The sequence below is a fragment of the Neophocaena asiaeorientalis genome, unplaced genomic scaffold (genome assembly GCF_003031525.2).
Source record: "Neophocaena asiaeorientalis asiaeorientalis breed wild unplaced genomic scaffold, Neophocaena_asiaeorientalis_V1.1 scaffold540, whole genome shotgun sequence".
NCBI lineage: Eukaryota > Metazoa > Chordata > Mammalia > Artiodactyla > Phocoenidae > Neophocaena > Neophocaena asiaeorientalis.
Window position 1 is genome coordinate 3,748,375 of NW_020172141.1, and position 5,603 is coordinate 3,753,977.

Consider the following 5,603-nt stretch of genomic DNA (forward strand, 5'->3'; position numbering starts at 1 on the left):
ACGAGTAAATAAACAACATCTGGTCTGTCCACAAAATGCAATATTATCCAGTCTTACAAAGGAAGGACATTTTGACATATGCTGCAACACGGATGAATCTTGAGGACACATAATGTGAAATAAGCCAGACACGAAAGGACAAATAGTGTATGATTCCACTTATATGAGGTCCCTCAAATGTGGATCTGTCAAATTCATAGAGACAGAAAGTAGAAGGGTGGGTGCCAGGGGCTGGGGGACTTTCAGTTTGGGAAGATAGAAAGTTCTGGGCGTGCGTGATAGTTGGTTGCACAACACCATGAATGTACTTAACACTTGTGGACTGTACACTTTAAAATGGTGCAGATGGTAAATTTTATGTTATGTGTATCTTACCACAATTTTTTTTTTTTTGCTGTAGAAAGGGATTTTATTTTCCACCAACCCTTGCGCAGAAATCACAGATACCAGGGTTTTACCCCTTTACTTCCATCTTTGCCCAAATAGCAAAAAATACAATCAGGATAATTACTTTTTCTTAGACAATCTAATTACAAAGTTGTTTCCCTCCCAGTAACCAACCAAACACATCAGAGGAATCTTATGTTTAGGTTCAAACCAAATAACATGAATTGACTTGAGAAATTCTGTGACTTCTCCTTCTAAACATGTTTACTACTGTTGCTACTAAGTCCCCATCACTTATCAGCAGTTTGGATTCCAGATGATATTTTCAGACCTTTCAGTATTCAGCTCACCATCCACAAGACTGTTTCTCCTGTTGGTGGCCTGGTGTTTAGATGTGCTGTGATTTCTTCCTTCCTCAGGGCAATTAAGAAACCGTTTCAGGGGCTTCCCTGGTGGCGCAGTGGTTGGGAGTCCGCCTGCCGATGCAGGGGACACGGGTTCGTGCCCCGGTCCGGGAAGATCCCACATGCCGCGGAGCAGCTGGGCCCGTGAGCCATGGCCGCTGAGCCTGCGCGTCCGGAGCCTGTGCTCCGCAACGGGAGAGGCCACAACAGTGAGAGGCCTGCGTACCGCAAAAAAAAAAAAAAAGAAACAGTTTCAGTTTCACGAGGAGCGAGGGCTTCAGGAAAGTCGTCCCACAAGGCCCCTGGAAATGAAACGTGAACCTGTTCATGACGGGGGTGGTTCCCATGTTAAATTCGGCCACTTCTACTCCCCGGGCAGACACGTGGGGGGCAAACATGGCGGCAGGGTAGACCACAGAGGACGTTCCCACCGCCAGACACAAGTCACAGAGGGCCAGCTCCCTGTCAGCCTCCTTCGGGATGGCAGGGTCCAGGTTTTGTCCAAACCACCCACGTGAGGTCGCAGCAGGCCCACACAGCCTGCCTCTTCACACCAGCGAAGTTTCAACACTGGGATTCTGGCGTCTTGGGCTTTAGGTTCTGGAGCCCCTTTTCCTGATAAAACTGGACAAATTGGACTCTTGTAATTCTCAGCCACAACTCCACAAGAGGTACATCGAGTTTTAAATAAGCTACCATGGATTTCCAGAAGGTTCTTGGTGCCAGCTTTGTGGTGCAGCTCATTGGTGTTCCGGGTGATGACCACAGCCCATCGGCCCGCCGGTCCAGCCGCGCCTCACTTTTGGCGATGGCCAGGTGCCTGGCGTCGGGCCCCTTGCTCTGCACCGCTTCCCGCCAGTACTGGTAGGACTCCCACACCTGGGACGGGCTTCAGGCAAAGGCCTGAGGCATGGCCAGGTCCTGAGCTCCAATAACCTTCCGCTCCTCTGAAAGTCGGAACCCCACTCTCAGCACTGACGCCAGCCCCTGAAATGATGACTGTGTGCTTGGCTTTTGCAAAAAGCTTCCAGAAGCCCGGCTGTATTTGAACTTGGACGAGCCATTGTTAGGCAAATCTTGGTTTGTGCAAGGCTGGAGAGGTCAATCCACAATACAGCTGGGCAAGTAATTGGCTTGGGACAATCTGGAGAGGTGGCATCAGGTTTTCCTTGTCGCACTAATTATTGAGATGGGCTCGTTTCCTGCCCCTCCCTCGTCTCTCACTGTGCCGGAAAGACACCAGGCCTCGGGCCTCTGCACATGCGGCTCTTACCACAATTTTTAAAACAAGAAGAGCCACGTGACAGCCTCTGCACTTGCTGCGTAATTACTGTTCAGTGCTTTGTTCGATCATTCTTACTGAACAAACCTTCTCCAGATCCTGTGTTAGGACTGCTGCTCCCAAGAGGGGTAAGACACAGGCTCTGCCCTCAGAGATCGTGGTCGAACAGGGGCGAGGCATCCACACAGTGTGGGGAGTAAAGTGCTATAAAGTGCCCTGGGTGATAAAGGCCTGCCGACGGCACGAGGGGCACTGGGCAGTGACTGGCCAGCTCTTCTTGAGAGACCAACGGAAGTCAGGAAGCCTTTCTGGAAAGTGTAACACGTGACCTGAATCCCGAAACCCGGCAAAGTGGTCATCGAGCTCTGGAGTTTGCCGGGAAGAGAAATCTGGGCGGTGCAGGGCCTGGCATGTCCTGCTGCATTGGTAGCCATGAGGAGGCTCGAGAAGGAGGCAAGGGCCAGAGCCCAGGGGGCGCTGGGCTCGTGAGAACCATCCCTCAGCAGCACCAGATTGGTTAGCCTGTTTTTCATCGTTATTTGCAGACTAAACAGCATCTGGTAAAAAGCCAGAAGAGCCCAGTGTTTTCAAGCCTGCTCAGAGAGAGTGATCCGCGTGGGTCTGTGAGGCATCAGACCCTCTTCAGACCCACACTGCTCATCATCTGAAGGAGTGCTTGGCTACTGCACACAAACCTCAGTCTGACGTGAACCGGCTCCTCTGTGCAACTCCAGCAGCAGAGAAAACGTCTCTGTTCGTTTTTCTCAGCAGTGTTTCAGAGTGAGCTTTATTGATTATGACCTTGTATTCATTTCAAATAAAAGACTATGTAACCAGTTTTATTTAACAGTCAAGAGCCTTGCATATTCCCAGTGAATCAGGAAACTAATACGTTTGTACTGGCAGCTACACACAAACCTAGGCTGTTGTTGGGGACTACAGCCCGAAGCCTGAAGCGTGTCCCAAAGTTCTCCATGGAATGTGAAGGAATCCCCATCAGCTATAGCCTGAAAACTGTTTCCTGTGAAGTCAGAACAGCGCTGTTGGGTTTCTAGGAGATAAAGCGTACTATTGACATCCTCATGCCTTGCTGGGTGGCCGTACTTCCGGTTTCCACCAGGCTGCAAGGAATTCTCACTGATATTCCGGGACAGCCCATTTTCTGCAAACAAATATGTTCTTAGGGGTCCGCCCTAGTTCGCCATGTCCATCCAGAGCAAGAACTCACCAGGGGCTTACAAATATTGGCCTCCTGTTAGAGAAGGTATCCAAAAAATCTTATTTCTTACAGAAATTTCAGGGAATCAGCACCAAATAATTCAGAAAGCCTGTTTTGTGCAAACAAGCCAGTGCCATTTTGGGTTTTGTATTGAGTGAAAGGACTTAGAGCATTTCTTTGCACGCTGCCCTGGCTGTGACGGGCATCTGCAGAATCTCCTAACATCGTTCTCTTCACGCACTCGGGAGCTGGGGTTCATATCGTTCACTCCTCTGTGAAACTTCAAGTCGGCACCTCAGCTACTCTGTCTGTCAGCCTCGTGAGCACAGACCAGCAGCCACGCCGTGAGACTCCCGGGTGACAAAGTGAGAGGAGGTAATTTCACTGCCTTTCCTCCCTGGTTGACAAAGATTCTGACATTGCTCTCAGTGTCTAGAGCAGTGATTCTCAATCAGTGGTGACTGTGCTCCTGGGGCTTTGGCAATGCCTGGAGGCATTTTTGATGTCAGGACTGGGACTGCGGGGAAGTTGGGGGAGGGATGCTACAACCATCAGGTGAGTAGAGGCCAGGGATGCTGCTAAACATCCTACAATGCACAGGGCAGCCTCTCTCCCACCCTCAAAGAACTGTCCAGTTAAAACATCAAGAGTGTGAAGATTCAGAACACCTGAGTGCCTCCATTTAGTCCTCTCAAACTTTTCTGCCCAACAAAATCTTCTCCCATTGTAGCAATGGGGGTTATAGCAAGGTGCGAGGCTAACTACATTTCCCAGCCTCCTTTGCAGTTCAGTGTGGTCGTGTGACCGGTTCTCACCAGTAGAATGTGACCTGAAGTGATGTCTGTCCCCCTACTGCTGGCAATATGTAGATGATAGCTAGGCTGTGGTAGCACCACATGTTGGATCCTGGATCCCTGAGTCATCCCATGGGACACAGCCACCATCAGCTAAAAGCACAGGCTGCAGTTTGGCATGTGAATGAGAGATAAACTTCTGTTGTGTTTGAGCCAATAAGCATCTTTGGGTCTGTTTGTCACAGCAGCTTAGCTCATCCCAGCCAAAAACGGACATTCCCCCAAAAGCCCATTTTGGCCCTCGGAGCCTTAGGAAGCTGAGACCTGTGAGTGAGGCAACCATGGCGGGAATCTTTGCCCTGGGGTTAGCATGGGGCCCCCTCCCCTATCTGTCAAAGCCCACTGCCAGGGGCCCTGCTTTGCTCAGCATAACCTCGACTCCAGAATACGTTGTGATACGATCCCAGCTCTGTGTGACCTCGACTGCATCATAAGGATTAGGGCACTTGAGTTGCCGATGACAGAATTTCAACGGGGACCAACTTAGGCAACAAAAGGAAGAGGCTGAGGAAACCAAACCACAGTGAAAGCAGCAGGGTGGACCTGCCGCAGAGACGGCTGGAGCAGCGGGGCTCCCCTCCTCCACCTCTCGCCTCCACTGTTCTGGGGGTGTTGGCCCTGTTCTGGATTTCTGCGCTCTAGCTGCTTCACACAGGAGGGAAAAGTCACCTTCATCCTTGAGCTCATATCCTCATTTTGAAAAGCTCCAGGAAGGACTTGGGTTGAACGTTCCTGCTGCGGCTGGAGAGGGGTGTGCTCTGGGAGGAGCAGCCTGTCCCCACATCGGCAGTGAGCGTGCGCACACTGTACCCAGTGGAGATGCGCCCACCTGCCCAGCGACCCATCTTCTCCCCGGTCCTGTTGCTCTGAGCCAGGGGATCGGGCTGTAGCCTCGGGGAGCACATCACAGGATTGTTTTCCCCACGGCCTCCACCCCAGCTCCTACCACTGCCGGTGAGTGCTGTCTGAAATGGGACAGGAGGAAATTCTAACTGTGCAAGGTGTGATCAGTCATAAAATACGATGGCACGTGAAGTCTGCTATGTGACTAAAAGTTGGAAAATTTTCAGCAAGATAAACTGAGTACCATCTGTTTCAAGTAACGCTCTCCTGTTCCTACTGGCTCATCCTAGTTTATTTCATCCATAGCATTTATCGCACTCTGTGATTACTTGGTTTATCTGTTTACTTGTTTATTGTCCATCCCTCGTACTAGAATGCAAGACCCCTGAGGGCTGGGATCTTGTCTGTCTTGGTCCCTGCAGTGTCCTCACCGAGCCTGGTGCCTAGCATGGCCCTGGCGTGACGTGTGCAAGAGAGCATTGCTTCTGCCGAAGCTCGGGCGTGTGGGGCTTTGCTGAGGGCCATTGCACTTGTCCTCTGTGTGTGATGACCTAAATGTCTGCAGGCGCTTCTTGGAATCTGCTCTTGTTTGCATCACCCCTTGTAGAAGTTCC

At 50.9% G+C, this 5,603-nt stretch overlaps 1 pseudogene; it reads right to left on the reverse strand.

Annotated features, from left to right (window-relative positions):
• Positions 1-728: 728 nt before the first annotated feature.
• LOC112405104 (NAD-dependent protein deacylase sirtuin-5, mitochondrial-like) lies at positions 729-1,950 on the reverse strand (annotated as a pseudogene).
• Between the last annotated feature and the right edge of the window lie 3,653 nt (positions 1,951-5,603).